The sequence below is a fragment of the Gadus morhua genome, chromosome 2 (assembly GCF_902167405.1).
Source record: "Gadus morhua chromosome 2, gadMor3.0, whole genome shotgun sequence".
Classification (NCBI taxonomy): domain Eukaryota; kingdom Metazoa; phylum Chordata; class Actinopteri; order Gadiformes; family Gadidae; genus Gadus; species Gadus morhua.
The window spans coordinates 25,044,971-25,065,449 of record NC_044049.1 but is presented as its reverse complement, the minus strand read 5'-3'; the positions used below and the strand labels follow the sequence as shown (position 1 = coordinate 25,065,449).

Genomic DNA, 20,479 nt, shown 5'->3' with positions numbered 1-20,479 from the left:
CGGACTGGCTCGCCTCAACAGAGCTGAAGGTCTAAGAACATACGCCAGAAGAAGAAGACCCACCTCCAAACGAGGTGGCGCCCCAGCCAGTGACCCAGTTGATGATGCCGCTGTTGAAAGTGCTTCCGTCCGCGGCCAGGCAGACGGGCGCGATGTAGTCTGTGAAGGTGACGCCCGAGGAGAGCTCCAGCAGGCAGATGTCGTTGTCGTTGACGATACTGACGTTGAAGTCGGGGTGACAGAGGATCCTGGAGATGTTCAGAGACACCTCGTTGGGGTTGCTGCCCCCCTGGTCCTGACGGCCCAGGATGACCGTGAGACCTGTCGTGTCATTTCTGATCGGAAAGGAAAAAACGTCACCGTTAGTCTCGTTCGTCTGAAATTAATGTTCATCGAGTTGTTGACGAACCAGAGATGAGGAACATGTTTTGGCTATTGCCGGATGTTGAAGATTGACGTTACGTGTCGAAGCAGTGGGCAGCGGTCAGCACCCACAGATTGTTGATCAGGGACCCCCCACAGAAGTGGGGCGGAGAACTGGGCCTCTGCAAACTGGCCTGCCAGGGCCAGGTGCCCGGAGCAGCATCCACTCCTCCAACGATCTTGGTGTTGAGAGGAGCACGACCACACACTGAAAAAGTTTCAACGGTGTCAGAGAAGGAGCAATGGCCTCTATGAACGCCTGCTGCTGCAGTGTCCCTGACTTTCTCTGCTGCACTTCAGTTTTAATGTTTTAAGTTTTACTCAGAATAGATTTAATTGATACAGCTCTTTTAAAATATTCAGACACTATGCATATTCCAAAAAAGAGTCAAACAAAATAACAAGTAAATATAATTGAAAATACACAATTTCAATAGATATATGCAAAGATAACACGTTATACATAAACTGAAATATTGACCAAATGGGCATCGATAAGGAAATAGGGCAGCCTCTAGGGTAATATAAATTAATAGTCAATTGAAATTATGAAATGTAGAATTTTTTTTATTTAGAATGTCTTACCATTTAGCTGTGAGGACGCCTCTGCAAAAAAAGAAAAGAAAGAAAATGTTTAACAAATGAATCAAATATAATATGAAAATAATAATATAATATAATAACTTAATAATAGCTTTTTAATTAAAAAAAGTCCTAATAAACGCAGTATGTTGTAATTTCACACATCTGTATCTGTTCCCTGGGAGGTAGTGCAGTCTGTTTAACTCGAACGATTCTGAGTTTACTGCCATGTGAAAGTTGTGTACATCCAGTTACCATTGATTACCATTTGATCGAATAATGTATTTTCATATATATTTATCCTAAGATAAAGTATAATAGAATAGTCATAGAATATAGTCACTAGGTAAAGAAATGTTAAGAGATATGTTTTTCAACAAATGGGCGGAGCTATTTCAGGCAGGACCTATCAGTTGACAGCTCACCGGTCCAATCTCAGGCTCGTACTCTGATAGGTGGACCATTGAGTGGCTGCTCACTGCAGGGCCAATGGGTTAAGACTCTTGTCTCACACACACACACACACACACACACACACACACACACACACACACACACACACACACACACACACACACACACACACACACACACACACACACACACACACACACACACACACACCACACACACACACACACAAACACTCTCTGTGAGGTTAAAGGGAAACTTCACCCATTTCCATTAAGCTTTGTATCGTTAGTAACCCACTCATATTTTTGAATGGTCGTGCATCATTACCTAATTTTCTGGAGACTGGAGAGATCCGTATCGATATGAAGATTTTTGCGTAGAAGTAAATAGGAAGTGTAAGAGGGGAGGATTCTTGTAAGACTACAAGCACTTGGTGGGACCCACTGACGCTACAGACCTTAGAGCAGTGCCAGTGGGTGGGACTTCACCAGCAGAAACTAACATCCACAGCGTCTGAAGCTAAGCTAACAGAGGCTGTTGATAAAACAGTACTATGACTAATTCACTGAGTTCTAGTAGGACTATTTCACTGAGTTCACCAACTAATACTCTTCACTAGAAATGTTGTGTGAAATGAGTTTCAAGCAGTCTTGCGGTATCAGCTTGGTAGATGGAACAGCGAGGTGTCCGATAGGCGGAGATGTAGATCAGCGGGAGTGGCCAGCGAAGCTGTGCATCGTGGTGCATGCTGGGAGTTGTTGTCTTCAATCCACAAGCGCCAAAAAGTCACTTTCTGCCTTTTCTCGGTCAAGACGGCACCAAATTAGAATTTTATTGTATTATTCGACTACATATAGGACCCAATTTCAATTCATGTCTTAACCAGCACCAACCCAGCCTCCCCCTGATTTGTTTCGGCTCTGTTTGGCGCATCCTACACAATGTAGGTGTCTGACGCAGCCCATGGGGGACTGTATAGTCCCAGTATCTGTGGTGAGATGTTGGTCTGCTGTTGGCATTCTGTGTCTGACATCTGTATGTCATGCTTCCAGTCCTACAACAGGGAGCACTTTAAAAGAGTGACATCATACCAGGAAACGAGAGTGTATCTCAAAATCATGTCCTACAATAAGTGGTTAACTCTGCGGGATTATTTCTGACACAACAAGGATCCTGGGCCCGGGTTGGACGTGTTCCCAGAAACTGAAGTGCTGACAGCTCCATTCATAATCTGACACAAACGGGTTTGACCGGCACCCTTGTTTTCATTGGAGCAATGTGGGCTTTAGCCATGACCGAAACCGACATGAAGCACTGTTTTAATAATATATTGTAGGTGAAAACCGAGAAAGAGACTTTTTTGCCAGTGAAAATACGCATTCCCCTATGATATTATCTTCTTCAACACAGAATTTCACGCTCTACGTGAAGTCTGGTTCATGGGGAATGAGACTAAAGTCATTTTAATAACATTTAGGGATTCTCCACCACCCCACTATTGTGGTTCTGCTGACTCAATTATTGACGGAAAAAATGTTCACCCAAAGTCAGTGGTGAAAGCAGTTTACAATTCAAAGTACCCCACTTAATGGCAGATGCTCTCTTAAAATAGAGCCCAACGCAGAGTTCCTCTCACACAGGCGACAGAGTTTAACACAGGTGACAGTCTCCGGTGAGTCTGCAAATTCAAACTGGAATGATGTTCCATTTTAAAATAGAATTACTACTATAGCCTAAATAATTTGCTTTATAATTATTCATGAATTATTCTTGCTACATTTCAATATACATGTCACAATGTCAGAGGATTAAATTGACCATAATCTAGAATATAATGTATAATTGTTATAATTAGAATAATATATAGATACTATCCGAGTAACATTTGATTGGCATTTTACACATCATTCTCTCAACTTTTGGTTGGTGTTACTTGAGTTTCTGGTGGAGATTTTGGTCTGCCTTCAGCCTTCAGCCCCAAAAAAAGCGGGGAACCACTCAATCCACAATCTGTAGGCCTGCTATCATTTTGAATGTTCAAAAACAAATTTTCAGAAAATGAGGATGTTCACTTTGAACATTAACACGCGTTCATCTCCTCATCTGGTTCAGGTCCTTGTCTGACTCCTTCCCCGTCCACCAGACCAGAGGCCTTACACTACTGAGTGAAACATGAGCCGCCTGTATGGCTTCTTCCTCGCATCGAAGGATGGCATGAACAGATTCATGCCATGAATCTGTTCATGCCATCTATTCACTACAACATGCTATTCACTACAACATGGATTATCTTGTTTGGTCGTCTTTTTAAGATGGTAAATGCAAAACCCCTGATACAAAGCTTCGGCCAGTCTTGTTTCTTGTTAGTTCAGTTCCCTTTTAAAGCATAGAAGCGCTGTCCTTTTTTTAGTGTGCATGCATAATGAAGAAAGACATGAATGAAGGAAACCAAATCCCGTGGGGAAGTGTTTTAAGGAAAACCAGATATAAATTAAGGCAGCGATTACAATACAAAGCTTTTAGCCTACTTCAGAGTGTATACACTCACACACACACACACACACACACATACACACACACACACACACATACATATATATATATATACGCACGCAAGTGGGATCTGAGGACAAACAATCCTATCCATGAACCGGTCTATGTCCAGGTGAGCTGTCCAGGTAGCCCAGGAGGAAGGAGAGGGGTACTTACCATGCACCACCAGCAGTAGCACCGCCACCCATAGCGCCTTGAGTCCAGCCATCCCAACAGTTTCAAGTCCTCAATTCAGTTGAGCCTTTTAAAACCTTTCTCTCCTCCCTTTTGATTGTCATTCTACTGCCACAGCGCAACACAGGTGGGAGACACGCCCACGGGACAGGTGCACCTTCTCCATCCCGGGTAAACGACATCACAACAAGCTAAGCCGCTGCCTTTTTATACTTCTATGTCAAAATGTTTGTTGTAAGGGTGAGCTGACCTTAGCCCTAACCCTTATTGGGTAAAAAAATTGTTACTAACAATGCAGACGTATGGCAAAGGAGTGGCAAAAAACTTGAATGCTTCGGGTTGCCCGACTAGTCTTGGTATTTTGGTGGATTCTTTTGTTGAACCCAATCTGTTCTTGGCTCTTTCTTCAAGCAGCTAAGCAATTCTACTCGTGTTTTTTTTTTTATCCTTTTGTTTCCTTAAAAAAATAATGCATTTACCTAGTAAAGTATACGCCCTGCTGGGGCATGCAAGTGTGATGCCCACTAATGTGTGCCCACATTTGTGTATATTACGTTTTTATATACTACACCATTTTATATTATTAAGACACACTATTTCCTACTAAATTGATCTTATTTTGTATGAGCAATATCTTTTATAGTTTTACATTTTCACAATGCAATTGCACTATCCTGCCAGTAGGTGGCACAGTAATATTGTGGTTTGCCTGAATCCCCGTGAGATCCTCATAACTAATGAGGATCTGAAAAGACAAGTCACGTCTCCCGTGTCAGCATTCTTTTCTCTTTGTTTCAGGTGGGTTATGTGTTTAAAATGTAAAACAAGTTGTGATTGGATAATGTGTAGTGAAATGTTTTAGTAAAGTATGAGTGTTAAAATGAGTACATGTGTAGCTAGTAAGGTCCGACGCTCGCCGAGAGATTTGTAATGACGGCGCCGTTGGAAGTTTTACCGTTGGGCTAGTAGCTTTAAGCTACTAGCTAGTAAGGTCCGACGCTCGCCGAGAGATTTGTAATGACGGCGCCGTTGGAAGTTTTACCGTTAGGCTAGTAGCTTTAAAGGTTGTATAGGTGATTTGCTTTTTTGGCCATTTTTGCAAAATTACTTGAAATCCTTATCATAACCCGCTTACAGCCACTGAGTTAGAAGTACTGACATGAAAATTAAACAAGTCAATCATCTGTGGAACGGGCAGGGCTCGAAAAACTCCAGCCAATCATTTCCATTGCCACCGAGTTGCATTGGACAGTAAGTACGTCAATCAAACGGTCGTACTGCACTCCCCCTCCCCCGCGCCCCGCGCGCGACCCCTTCGTGCAGTACTCGTGACCTAGAGCTCGTGACCCAGAGCAAGCTCCTGTTTGTTGTTATCCTGCGGTAGCTACTGGAACTATAGTTAATCCACATTTGGACCTAGCAGTAGAAGACAATTTCCATGGCAGACAAGACGCCACCATCCCCACCACCACCAGCAAAGAGAAGGAAAACTCTTTTTCAGAGAGTAATTGATAATAAAAACGCTGAAAGAGAAAAACTGAAATCAAGAATAATCCTAGGCGCTGCTTTCGAACGTTGGCGGCAACTGAAGGACGAGAAGGGTCTAAAAACCGATGCTTGTGTGGCGGTTGACCTAGTTTCAAAGTTTATACCGTTTATACTCGGTAATACCGGTGTGGAGACGAGTGTATTACTCGGTGTGAAAATGTCCACACCGCGGCAACCCTAGTGAAAACCAGGACTTCCAATACAATTATATGAAACAAACATACATTTTCTAAAAATAGTAATGATTTATGTGACCGTTTAATGTTTATAACATCTGGTCCAACCATTGCAGCGAGAACGTATTCTCAGCAGGGGGTGCTGGGGAAAAAAAAAACTCAGCCTGCACTAGACTCGCAACTCGTTACATTGATAAAAAAAAAAGATGTATAGCAGCGCAGCTCAATTACACCAGTGCATGCGCGGACAGTTGAAAATCGATCGTTCACATCCAGCTGCTCACAGAACAAGTTTAGCGCACCACCGCTACCCTCACACTTTTTCATATAACCTTTTTTCAGCACAATGCATTGGACAGCAGCGAGGATGACTCGCTTTGCCACGGGCCGAAACAGTTCGGAGCGACCACAGCCAGAGCGAACACAGCGGGGCAGAGGAGTGTCAGGAATAGTCTTTGGTGTACACATCAGTACGGCCTATTTGCACTACTGTTTAGTGGCAATGCAGTGTTTTATTCGATGCCTTTTTATTTTCGTATATTATTTCAATGAATACAATTTATTTATTCATAAAAAACGGATCTGGTCTTCAAACCTTTTTTCCAAATATAGGTCGTCTTACAATGGGGTTTGTGTTTATATTCGGACCAATACGGTACAGCGGGCGCTCACATGACGTTAAGCATTTCCTGGTGCATAATGTGACGCTTCAGAACCTAAAATCCCGTTTCTCCCCGTTGACACGACAACACATAACCGGTGTTTTCAGAAATCTCCACTTTGGCCGGAGTTTTTAGAAATGATCGTTTTCTGTGATAAGACAGGGCCTCGGACAGGGGGTGTTGCAGCACCCCCAGCACTCCTACTTCCCGCGGTACTGGGTGCAACTTACAGCTGAATGTAGTGCCATGTTGTTAAACGAAAACCTACTCTAGCCTGGCTCGCTCTCGCGCATCTCTGTTCGCGCTCGTGCATGATTGCGCGTCCAGGTACTTGGAATGGGTGGAGTCAGAGTCAGCGTTGAAGGAGAGGGGGTAGGACCATTTGAGTTGTGTATTTTCAAAATCTGCTGGCGTTTCGCAAATCACCTACCCAACCTTTAAGCTAATACGGATCACGCTCGTCTCTACCTTTTTGTTTTATTGGAATAACACCACACGTGGCACACTTCTTTACGTTTTGTAAAGTATTAAAATGTTTATTGATTGTTGTAAAGCACCTTAAAGATACCGTTAAAAGCGGGTTAAGAAAAGTTATTTGAAGTTCAGTAATAAGAAAATGTTTGATATAGCCTACAAGGTAGGTACTATTAAAAATACTAGTTCCGTAAAACCTAATGGGTTTTAAGAGCATTAAAGATGCACCTTGTACAAACTGTTTATAGTATCAGAGAGATGAAAGAACAACACTGTGAGAAAAGGTGTGTTTTGAATTGAAGAGTATTTTTTGTGTATTTTGGTTTGTTTTAAGAACATGGAAAATATGTCTAATTAGACAACATATGGAGTAATATGATGCTGAGTTTAAAATGCATGGACAATGTGAAGATAAACGGTAACCTTCAGTAAATTGAGAAGTTAAATGAATAAATATAACTAATGAGGATCTGAAAAGACAAGTCACGTCTCCCGTGTCAGCATTCTTTTCTCTTTGTTTCAGTTATCTATAATCTGTCCACGGCGATCCCACCTGGGACCCGTTACACAAGCACACAATGACCTTTGATTTGGAAAATCAAAGGTCATTGTGTAGTGTTTCAGAGAGTGTTAAGGCTTGATGAACTATGTAACAAACCCATGTCTATAGGCCAGATGTCAACAAGGCTTCAAACTTGACCACACGGAGTAACACAGTGTCACGGAAGGAAGATGAATCACCGCAATCTGCAAGACTGATGAACTCAGACATGCAGCTTGTGAACAAACAAGGCAGGCAACTGCTTGGGGCCCCTGGTTGTCGGGCCCAAAGGGCCGACAAACTCTACTCCACAGCAATGACTCATAGTAACTGCAGTGACTGCTCCTCCCTCCCAGGACAATTTCAACGACAACAAGTTGGAAACCCACCCAAAAGGAGGCCCCATGTTTTCATTCCCATCAGCGCAGGGATGCCTAATGCGTAGATTGAAAGAGAAATCTACCCGCCCTACCTTGGCGATCGACCGGTTGATCGCCAAGGTAGGGCGGGTAGATCGCGTGCCATTCCAAAAATATAAATAATAATAATACTTTTTATAAATAAGTATCATCCCCATTGCATTTACCACTTGATTGACCTGCCAGACTTTGAAAAAACGGTTATTTTCCAAAAAAAAAAGTCTTTGCCAATCGCCACATTTCTGTACTAAAAAAAACAACTTGCAACACTGTTTCACCTGAACACGTCTGCAGTGGAGATTGAGATTTTGAAAGTCCAAGCTGATATTGAGTTGAAGTCCAGGGCTCATGCACAATTTGGGGACTAACTCACAAAGGAACAGATCCAAACATGAGGAAATCGGCTACCTCCTTGTTATTTGGCTCTACTTATTTATGCCAGTCAGCCTTTTTCCCACATGAAGATTGGTAAGTAAAGTATACACCCTGATGGGGAATGCAAGCGCACAATGACCTTTGATTTGGAAAATCTTAAATGGATTAGTGTTTCAGAGAGCGTTAAGGCCAGATGTCAACAAGGCTTCGATCTTGGCAACACGGTGTAACACGGTGTCACGGAAGGAAGATAAATAACCGGGATCTGCTTGACTGATATGGAAATAAATGATTAACATTTTAGGAATGCACTGATACCAATACCAAACAGTTAAAAAATAACAAATCTTTTGTGGGGTCCAGTACGTACGATTCGTACCCACGAGTGGATGGTTAATTAGGTGAGTGCTGCATGCAGCACTCAACTATTGTTCTTCATAAGTTTTATTCTTTCTTTCTTTCTTTATTATTTTCTACAAACTTTGGGACCTATCCAATTTTTCACCTAGAGACTCCATTCAAATTTTAAAATATTCAGAATAGTTTGGAATCGCGCGCTTCTTTCAGATTTTTTAAATATTTTATACTTTTTAAGATATTCTACTTTTAAAATATTATCTTTTTTTAACATGGGAGTCATTCAACTGTAGAAGTAACTCTGCACCACCACGGCTGAATTTCGGGAACGTCTTTGAATACTGTGTTAGTGGCCCACTTGTTAGCAGAGATGGTTTGCTCAATGATCCTGGCGTGCATACCCAGTCCTAGGCCGTATATAATAAATGTAGAAATAACACACAGTGGGGCATCAGTGCTGTTTTATGGCAAGCCGAGTGTGCCACAATTCGACTTCAATTAAACGCGTTCTGAAACGCCAGCACGCGTGCCCAGAACGCGTTTTGGTTTTCCAGAACGCGTTCCGGCGTTTCAGCGCGCGCGCTCAGAACGCGTTCCTATGGCAAGCCGAGTGTGCCACAATTCGACTTCAATTAAACGCGTTCTGAAACGCCAGCACGCGTGCCCAGAACGCGTTTTGGTTTTCCAGAACGCGTTCCGGCGTTTCAGCGCGCGCGCCCAGATCGCGTTCCGGCGTTTCAGCGCGCGCGCCCAGCGTTTCAGCGCGCGCGCCCAGAACGCGTTCTGGCATTTCAGCGCGCGCGCCAAGAACGCGTTCCGGCATTTCTGCGCGCGCGCTCAGAACGCATATTAGCATATTAACAGCACGCGTGCTGTTAATATGCTAATGCGTTCCTCCCCTCAATTTTCTCAGCCAATAGATTTGAGCCGTTTTCACCCAATCATATGCTAGGGCAAACACACAGACAACATCAGTCGAGACCAGAGCTCGTCTTTCGCGAATCTTTTCTGTTGTGTCGTTCTTAAAGTCGAAAGATGTTAAGATGTTTCAAATTAGGTGGTTAATGTGGAGGGGGTGAACACTACAAGTACATACACTTTGACTATACACTATCTAAGCTACTTGACCGAACATTGTGTATGGTAAGTGCCGTGGCAACTATGATAACATAATTAAAAAATACTTTTATTTATAGCGTATCGTTTATTACATTTATTTATTACAGCATTACATGAGTCAGCTTATTCGTCTTCTGAGTACAATAAAAACAATAAAAGAGTTCAGAAGTTAGAGTTAAAATTCCATTCGAAGTAAATAAGTCCGTCTGAAGTATTAACATGCAGTTGCAGGTTTTAGCCTGTACGTGGTAGTAGCCTATAAGACGAGGTATAATTCACTTCATCAGTTGGAATGAGACAGATAGGAAAAACTATATATATATATATATATATATACAGGGTGCGATTTGCCGGTGGGGATGGTGGGGATTATCCCCCCCTCTGGTTTACACGTCCTACCCTCTGCTGAATTATTTTTATCCTCGGTGGGGATAAAAATTATCCCCCCCACCCAAAGTATTTTCACCATTACATCGTAATAATTAACAACCAAAATACACAGGGTCCGTCTTCATTTTGATTGTGCTGTGATTTTGATCTACCGGGAGCGAGTCAGAGGCGTCGCGCGTGAGCGCAGGCTGGATGACAACGGGATAATCTCTGCCGCCGCCGCTCTAAATCCATCAAACTGGCCATCTGATGAAGACGAGCGCATCCTCTACGGCGATGAAAAACTTCTCGCCATACACAAAACTCTTGCTGTTGAGGCCGCAACCAGTCCCATACTCCTGAAGGAGTTCGATGAGTTTAAATGTCACGGTGTCACAGGAGAGAGCATGCGCAAAGTTCTCACCGCTGTCTCCACGCTCCTAGTGTGCACAGCCGAGTGTGAAAGAGGTTTCAGCGCCATGAACCACATTCTTGCAGATGGCAGAAACAGAATGAATGTGTCCACACTGCACAATCTGCTTTTCATCTCTGTAAATGCACCAGATGTTGCTTCCTTCCCGGCCCGCAGATTTGCAGAGATGTGGTTGAAGCAGGGTCACCACGCTGCTATCGATCCGCCAACAGGAAAGCAAAAAAAAGAGGCTGAAGTGCGTCATCAGAGCGGACTGTTTTCGTAGTCTGACCTATAGTCTACCCGATTAACCCATAAAATAAAACAAAACGTCTTGACAGCACATTGTGGTATTTCATATTTTCTGTTGAACTGATATCGGGAAAAAAAATATATATTTTTTTATTTGGCACATTTAAAAACAATTTTAGCTATGAGAAAATATTTCTGCAAATGCAGTGGTTAAGTTCACGTTCAAAATAGGCCTACCGCCTACGTTATGAAGCCTAAGTGTAAGGTTTAGATACACAAGGTCACAAGATCAACTGTTTTCATAAGTTTTCACACTGTTGTGTGGTTATTTTTCCTGAATAAAATGTCTCTCAAAATTATCCCCCCCTCTGGTTTTTTCACAAATCGCACCCTGTATATATATATATATATATATATATATATATATATATATATATATATATATATATATATATATATAATATAGGGAGGTGAGGAGATCGATACTACTACAACTGATACTATTGGTAACCAACTGGTAGGTATTGGTACCCAACAGACCAAGCCCTTTAGGAAGACTTCCATCCTGCTCCTGTCACATTACATAAATAGTTGGTGTATAGCCTATATAAATGCAGAAAATATTGCAGCCAAAATTGCCCCCAAAATATTCACAACATTTACCATTTAACCATCCCTTTTCACATTAAACTGGCCTCTACTCTTGATACATTTGTAACTCACCTACAAACTCACTCATAGCCTTTAATTTAGTGAAACGTTTTGCTCACCTTTTTCCTATTTCTTTTTCACAGTGTCTACACGTCAGGTCATGGTGAGGAATATATTAATCATATATTTATATTAGTTAGTTAGTATGTTATTACTATATTGTTATTGAGTGAACATCAGTCCATGTGTTACAAACAAACAGCAGAAATCAAATGCCGGGAGGAGGGAGAAGCCTGTCTGGGCAGGCTCTATACACTGCGGTCCCGGTCCAACCAGCACCTGCCGACAATCTCCTGATTAGGAGTGAGAGAAACACAGGCATACACACAGCAGGGGCCGGGTCAAAGACCCGCCTGGGTCATCACACCTGCAACTGTACACCTCCAAGAGAAATTGTGGTGGATTACAGGAGGACTAAATGACATATGCTGCCAGTCTCCATTGAGAGGGGACAATGTGGAGGGGGTCACCACGTACAAATGCCAACACAGATGCACTCTAGAAAGAGCAGAGCCGGCTGTACTTGCTAAGGAGGCTGTGGTCCTTCAATGTCTGCAAGGTCCTCAGGATGTTTAGCCAGTCTGTCATTGTACTCTCCTATATGCTGTTGTGGGGAGGCAGCGTTAAGAAGATGGATACTGGGCGACTGGACAGGTTGTTAAGGAAAGCTGGCTATGTTTTGGGTATAGAGCTGAAGTGCATCACTTCAATAGCAGAGAAAAGAAGACTGAAATGGATGATGGCAATCCTGGATAATGACCCCCACTGTACAACACATTCAAATTCATACTCTTGTTCTTTCCATATTTATAGAATATGTTCCACATTCAAATTTAACAACAAGCCATACTTACAGTGATTATGTCCTGCACTGTGTCACTTTACACTACCACCATTGCACATACTGGTCAATATTTCACATCATCAGGCCTAGTAATCACTCCACATGCTGTGTTTACTCTTTACTTTTATGTACCTGAGAGTGATTTGATTTATTTTACGTCTGATATGTGTGTGTGTGTGTGTGTGTGTGTGTGTGTGTGTGTGTGTGTGTGTGTGTGTGTGTGTGTGTGTGTGTGTGTGTGTGTGTGTGTGTGTGTGTGTGTGTGTGTGTGTATGAAATTTCGTTGGACCACCCTTACCTTGATTGCTGAACAAATTCATTTGGCATTGCTTCAATAGGCTACTGCAAGGTCTAAAGAATTATTTCCGTCAAGTGTTCAATTCAATTCAATTTTCATTTTTAGATAGTGTATAGTCAAAGTGTATGTACTTGTAGTGTTCACCACCTCCACATTAACCACCTAATTTGAAACATCTTAACATCTTTCGACTTTAAGAACGACACAACAGAAAAGATTCGCGAAAGAAGAGCTCTGGTCTCGACTGATGTTGTCTGTGTGTTTGCCCTAGCATATGATTAGGTGAAAACGGCTCAAATCTATTGGCTGAGAAAATTGAGGGGAGGAGCGCATTAGCATATTAACAGCACGCGTGCTGTTAATATGCTAATATGCGTTCTGAGCGCGCGCGCAGAAATGCCGGAACGCGTTCTTGGCGCGCGCGCTGAAATGCCAGAACGCGTTCTGGGCGCACGCGCTGAAACGCTGGGCGCGCGCGCTGAAACGCCGGAACGCGTTCTGGGCGCGCGCGCTGAAACGCCGGAACGCGTTCTGGAAAACCAAAACGCGTTCTGGGCACGCGTGCTGGCGTTTCAGAACGCGTTTAATTGAAGTCGAATTGTGGCACACTCGGCTTGCCATACTGTTTTACTGGAACCGACCATCGTTTATTAAAACGCGCGCTCACTTGACCTAGGTCACATGTCAATTCAGGGACATCCTATTGGCTGCCGCTGTACACACAACACTGCATACAGCATATTATGTATAACAAAGTAAATGCAACAGATTGTGACAATGGAGGGCATACTTGTACATGTCAACAGAAATATCCCCTTTATCTTCGGCTACATCCTTTTTTGACTTTGCCTTCAAGTTTTTCCAGCAGGGTTTCCGCGATTTGTCCCTCGTCTCCTTAATCCCAGTTGAGCCACTAAAGCGCTCTGCTCACCTGAGTCACCTCACCCGGGTCCCCTCCTTCTTGTCCAGCGTAATCAGGGCCCGAGTGCGACTCACTTTCCGCCCGGGATTTCCGTGATGCAGCCAGTGGTGTAGTCTACGTGATACGCAGGTATATGCCGTATACCCACTAGGAACGCACCAGGATTTGCGTATACCCACTTAAAAATGTGCACGGATACGTATCAATCGTCTTGTGACAGATCTTTCACTTCTGTGTTCATTTTTCGCAAATACCGGTTGGGTATAACTGCAATAAAATACTTTAAGCAGGTGAAGTTATCTCCTACATTCACCATTCATAAAATTCCCCCTGCGCGCTCGCGCTCTGCCCTGTCTCTGTTCCGAAGCGCGAAGCTGCCCCTGCATCTCTGCACGTTAGTTGGCGGGCCGAGCCCCTCCTTCTCGCGCGTGTGTGTGTGTGCGTGCGTGCGTGCGTGTGTGTGTGTCCAGTCCTCCCATATTAATGTGTAAACCACATAATAAGTAGTCAACATAAGACAATGTTTTAATCCCACTTTATATCTCCTTGTTACTTTTAGATGAGAACCCCTGGCCAGCCTTTCAGACTGGGTGTCAGGCTAGGCAATTTAAAAACAGGCATCCTTGGTTAGAGTGGAGGGAAACAATTTAGGTAAATGTCAGCCAACATACAGTTGGTATACACAATTGAAATTCATAATGTTAATCACCATGCAAATGAGAGTATAGCTAATTCATGGTCATTTTTAAGGTGCAATAATTTCACACTTTTACACAATTCAATTACTGTATGGTATGTTAGATAACAACAGTAAGAGCTCAAATTAGAGCAATTGAAAGAGTGAAACATTAGTCTCCTGTCATCTCCTTCTCATGCACTGGTTAGCCATGGTTGTAAACAGTTCATTAAATTATTTTGAGTAGATTTTGTCCTTGTTTAGCATGTGCTATTGCTACTATAGACATACAAAGGACAACTTTTCATTTTTGTGTTCTATTTGTTCATACTGTTATTAAAACTGATAAACCTACTCAGCTTTCCATGATTGTTGATAATCGTAATACTCGTGTCCGTGCTTCCGTAAATTTACGGAAGGAGTCGCTAGTGTTTTACGTACGGGCATGAATTTATTTACGGACAAAAGATGTTAGGAGAAATCAGCGGATTGTTTACTCCGGGTAGGAAATGAGTGCCCAAATGAAGGAGTTCAAGTACCTTGGGGTCTTGTTCTCGAGTGAGGGTACTATGGAGCGTGAGATTGGCCGGAGAATCGGAGCAGCGGGGGCGGTATTGCGTTCGCTTTACCGCACCGTTGTGACGAAAAGAGAGCTGAGCCGCAAGGCAAAGCTCTCGATCTACCGGTCGATCTTCGTTTCTATCCTCACCTATGGTCATGAGGGCTGGGTGATGACCGAAAGGACGAGATCGCGGGTACAAGCAGCCGAGATGAGTTTTCTCAGAAGGGTGGCTGGCGTCTCCCTAACTCGGATTAGAGCCGCTGCTCCTTTACTTAGAAAGGAGTCAGCTGAGGTGGTTCGGGCATCTGGTAAGGATGCCCACTGGGCGCCTTCCTTGGGAGGTGTTTCAGGCACGTCCAGTGGGGAGGAGGCCTCGGGGAAGACCCAGGACTAGGTGGAGAGATTATATCTCAACACTGGCCTGGGAACGCCTCGGGATCCCCCCGTCAGAGTTGGTTAATGTGGCCCGGGAAAGGGAAGTCTGGGGCCCCCTGCTTGAGCTGCTCCCCCCGCGACCCGACCCCGGATAAGCGGACGAAAATGAGTAAGATGAGAAACACGCTACCACCATTGACTGTTGAAAAAACTCAAACACTCAGTTATCCATCCCCGGCATTTTCACCTCCACCACCTCTGAAGATAAAACCGTGGTGTCATTATAGATTCCACCTACTTCATATCCCCGCCTTCATATCCTCCAGAGTAGACTACTGCAATGCCCTTCTCTTCGGTGTCTCAGCAAAGTTACTTAACAGACTACAATACGTACAAAATTCCGCTGCAAGAGTTCTCACCCGCACTAGGCCCTGGCAACGCATCACTGCCATCCTCCACCAACTACACTGGCTCCCTGTTACTGTTTTCAATTTAAAATCAATCTCCTTGCTTTCAAAGCACAACATCATCTTGCACCTTCCTATCTTTCTAACCTCCTGGCCCCCCTACCGACCAACCCGCACCTTACGCTCCACTGAAGCCCACCTCCTCTCCACCCCCGCTGCACACCTCCGCACCATGGGAGACAGGGCGTTGAGCGTGGCCGCTCCAAGGTCCTGGAGCTCCCTCCCACCCTGGCCACTTTCAAACCTCTACTGAAAGCCCACCTCTTCACCCTGGCTTTTCCCTCCTTCCCCCAACGCCTCCTACCCTGACCTTGACCTGGGCTGACCAATGCACCACCCCCTTCCATTTCCTCTTCCCATGTATCTTTTACCGCCGTTTGATGTATTATCTAGTTGTTTTGTTTTGATTTTTATACTGTGTTTAACAAATGTTCAGTGTCTGTTTTATTGTCTCTGTTTGATGTCTAATGTTATTTTATTAGCATTTTGTTTTACCTTTACTGCACAGTGTCCTTGGGAGACATGAAAGGCGCTTGAAATAAAAAGTATGATTATTATTATAATTATACAGCATTTGTACTGATGAATCATACTGATAATAATGGTTAGCTTGCTACTTTTTCAAAATCTGCCCATTTTCATCTTCTTCATTGCCTACTCTTATTTATTTGTTATGGCGTATAGAGTGCAACGTCGTCATAGCTGTGTACGTATTTAGCTTTCTGCAATTCAATGCCCACCACGGTCGTGCCACTTGGGGAGGGGCCACTCATTTACTCCCCCTCTACTAATATCGACTTGGTTGGAACAGTTTGTGAGTGCTTGCCTGTGTTTGTATGTGGGAGACAGTGAGAGAGAGAGTAGCGCACAGCTTTGGCTAGCCTGACGGCGCAGCAAGGAACTTATATATGCAATAGTTAGCTCGCAAAATCAGCCCGGCGGTCGGCCCCGAAACGTTAACAGCCCACCGGGAATTCTCTCGACTCTCCCGGTTACCACGCCGCTACTGTGCGTCATACTGTCAGTCCTCTTATCCTGAATTATAACACCAAACTCGTCCATCAAGTCCTTGAGCAACATCTTTTCAAATGTCAAAAAGTTGGATCCCCTTTGACGTGCCATATCTTAATTTAACGTGTCGTGCCATATCTAAAAAATGTACAAGCCAAGCTAGCTTGTGCTGTAGTGTCAGCTGTAACAGTTAAGGTAACGACGGTTACATTTATTCAAAAAGCAACGAGTTTACGAGAGAGAGCTTGTGAATATATTGGGGTCCATCTTTATCAAACCTACAACGCCGGAATCCATCATGGCAGACACCGAACACAAACTAATCCTATTTTAATCCTTGTTTAAACTAGTTTACCTAATCCAGAGTTACAACTAAAATGTGCAACACATCTGTGATTAATTATGAATCAGTTTTAACCTAGATTTACTTACCATAGATTAACCCTAAACCAGGATTAATCAATCCATGTTGGTGCAACCCAGCCATAGTGTTTGTATTCCTGCTGAAACAGTGGGTTCCCATTGACTGTTCTCCCAACTGTAATGGTATTATTAAGTACTCATGTCGGGCATTCACACTTCAAAAACCTCTACAGTGGTATTCATTTGTCACGATCAACTTGTTTAACTGAATTTATTTTTAAAATGAAACTTTGAAATTGACTTTTCAGCTTGTTAAGGTCATATGACACACCCCCAGTGTAATTACATTCCCAACCTTTAGTCTCTCCTAACCATTGCTAGCTAAACGAAAGACAATTCCAACCCCAAACAAAATAAGAAGCACATATCAAAAAGTGATATGTATTTTATAACTCTGCACCTTCACATGCAGAGCAAAAAGGATGTTTTCCACGTAATATGATCAACACAAACTATATATCATGTGTAAGCTGAGACTCCACCGACTCCAACAGTCCATGAAAACCCCAAAAGGAAAAACAAGATGCTGTGTGATCGTTTCTTTACATGATCACATACTTCCCTCCATGAGATACAAAACAACGTGAAAATTAACCGGAGTCGAGCCCTTCCAGGCCACGCTGCCTCTAGACCAGCGCAGAGAAGAGGTAGATGGAGGAGAGGAGGAGGAGGTAGGACATGGAGAAGCGGACGTCTGACGCGTGATTGACGGTGGGGGCGGAGGTTGTGGTGGCGGTGGTAGTGGGGGCGGAGGTTGTGGTGGTGGTTGGGGGGGACAGCAGCTCTTGCAGAATGCTAACCAGGAACGACTCATATCGAGCTGTGGCGCTGAACATGGACTGATCGGCGGCTCTCTCTGAGCGCACCATGCTGCTGTTGCCCATGACGTTGGGAAGCCCGGCCACTTGGGTCCAATAGTTGGCTCTCTTACACATCAGGGGACCTCCGGCGTCTCCCTGAAACCAAACACACGTCGTCATCCCCACCGGCACCAGGCCTCACACAGCCCTCCAAACTAACTCCAGAGCACCACCAATGTGTCCACCCCTGGCTTGAAAACGACTGTAATGTACTAACGTACATGACAAATCCTCCACAATACTCACATTTCATTAGCATCACGGCATAATTGCCTAAGTCCTATTTTGGCCCAAATTGTGATATCTAATGGCCTTTTTCCACCGACAGTACCAGCTCTACTCGCCACGACTTAGCGTGGCATGACTTGGTTTGGTTCCAGGCAAGTCGTTTTCCCATCTTGAATAAAGTACCTCTTCAATGGAGCAGGTCTTCATAGCACGCATGCGTGAAAATGCAGTGATGTACTTATCCATTCGACACATATCATTCAAAGTATATAAAGATGCCGGGACGCCAAAATTGAAATGCAAAAAAAGGCGGGGTAAGTCGAGGCAAGTTGAGCTGGAATGTCGGTGGAAAAGGTTATAACCTAACTCTACTCTCCTAACACTGCTGATTCACTGGGCCTCATTGGCTAAATAATAAGCCAATCAGAGTGATTTTTGCATTCCATAATCACTCATTTATTTGACCTAGGCACCTCTGACGCTAAATACAAGATGAACCTTAAAATTTTACTTAGGCAATTACGCTATGAGGCAAACGACTATAATGTAAATCATGAACACGCGTTTGGCATTGTGAGCATTGAGATTCTGAACTGTTTCCTTACCATTCTCACAGTCAGCGCTTCGGTGCAGATGTAGTCACTGGATGACGTGTTGCTACAACCCACCACCGTGGTGTTGAACTCCCGCAGGGTTTCTTGGGCTGCGGTCAGGTCAGAGAAAGTCACGGTCAACCAAACAGTTTGGACAATATAAAGAGCCACGCTGCAGTGCGTTAAAGAAAGAGCTACTCTAGTAGAACTACAATCAATGATCCGATTTTATAACCAAAAAAGTGGACACAGCTCCCATCACGGAGGCCGTTGGAGACTCATCGATTGGAGCAAACGTGGGGTGCGTTGTGGATGGGGGTCCTCACCGCCTCCCTGGCCCATGCCCCAGCCTGCCATCCAACAGTCAGTGTTGTTCAGGAAGCTGCCCATCCCCTGGTCCAGACAGATGGGCTGGATGTAGTCCGAGAGCCTCGGTGCACTGGACAGCATGAGCACGGCAATGGTATCCCCGGTGAGATTGCTGAGGGTGATGGAGCTCACCCCCAGGTTCATGCTGCAGGTGTTGGGGCCGGTCAGATTGCGACGGCCCAACACCACCCTCCAATGGGAGGCATTGGGGTACCTAAGTGGAGAGAGGAAAACCACCAGGGCTCGACGGTCGTTTGAAACGGGACATGGTAAAAAAAAACCTGACCCAAGTTGATTACGGTGCAGATAGGCTCGTCACTCAACGACAACAACGGCAACCCTCTCTCATTTCTCCGGATCAATATATGTTTTTTAGCCCTATACTGTATCTTTGGTATCTATAATATTTTTTAATAATTATTATAATATTATTGTTATTATTATTATTATTATGGTTATTACAATTACTTCATTTTACCTATCTTCTATCTTTTTCAGTCCATCTCATGTTAATTAGAAACTTAAACCACAATGGCTTTGCAATGAGCACTCTGATTTATGCAAATAAGTTGCACATCGCGTGATCAATTTGAGGATGACGAATGATTGTAACCATGACTGTAACCAAGTGACAGCAACGGGAAAGGGACTATTGGGGTCAGGGGGGAATTATGTTCCATTAGTTTATATTTTTGTCAAATGTAAAATTCAATAAAAATAACTTTGAAAGAAAGAATCGATAGGCCTACATGGTTTTGCTCGGATAAAACACAAAACGCAACATACACAGAACACCCGTGCTACAGCCTCATCGTCACAACAGATAGAAGCAGACCTACATGGCGAAGCACGAGGCGTCGCTCAAGACGGCGTACGAATCCACCAGGGTGCCGCCGCACATGTGCGTGCCGTTGACCTGCAGGCTAGCGATCCAGGGCCACGCGCCGGCAGACTGCACCAGCCCCCTGTTGTCACGGGTGTTCATGGGGGCGCTGCCGCACGTCACCACTGGAACCAGGGACCATCAGGGGTGGGCCAAAGAAGACCGAAATGGAAGAGGTCAACAAACGTTGTAAAGCTTATGAAATAGAAATCGTACAGCTTTAGCCGAGCCACGACCCGATGCTTTAGTCAAGGGAAGTAATCAAACTGGTCTCACAGGAATGACCAAGGACGCTTAATTCCTCACGGAAACACGCCAATTTCCATGGTATGGCCACGGATTTTGCTCCAATGCAAGTTAATGACACTCATATTCCGTGGCTTACACACACAGATCCCCGTCTCAAC

The 20,479-nt window shown here is 44.0% G+C and overlaps 1 protein-coding gene and 1 long non-coding RNA gene across 2 annotated transcripts in view; both read right to left on the bottom strand.

Moving 5' to 3' along the window:
- LOC115557250 (transmembrane protease serine 9) overlaps positions 1-20,479 on the bottom strand; it is a 49,937-nt gene that overhangs the window by 4,074 nt on the left and 25,384 nt on the right. The window lies entirely within an intron of this gene.
- Positions 509-13,901, bottom strand: LOC115533660 (uncharacterized). The gene is made up of 3 exons (XR_003974224.1): positions 13,635-13,901; positions 1,009-1,029; positions 509-631 (listed from the first exon to the last, which is right to left on the bottom strand). It is a non-coding gene; the product is annotated as an uncharacterized LOC115533660 (long non-coding RNA).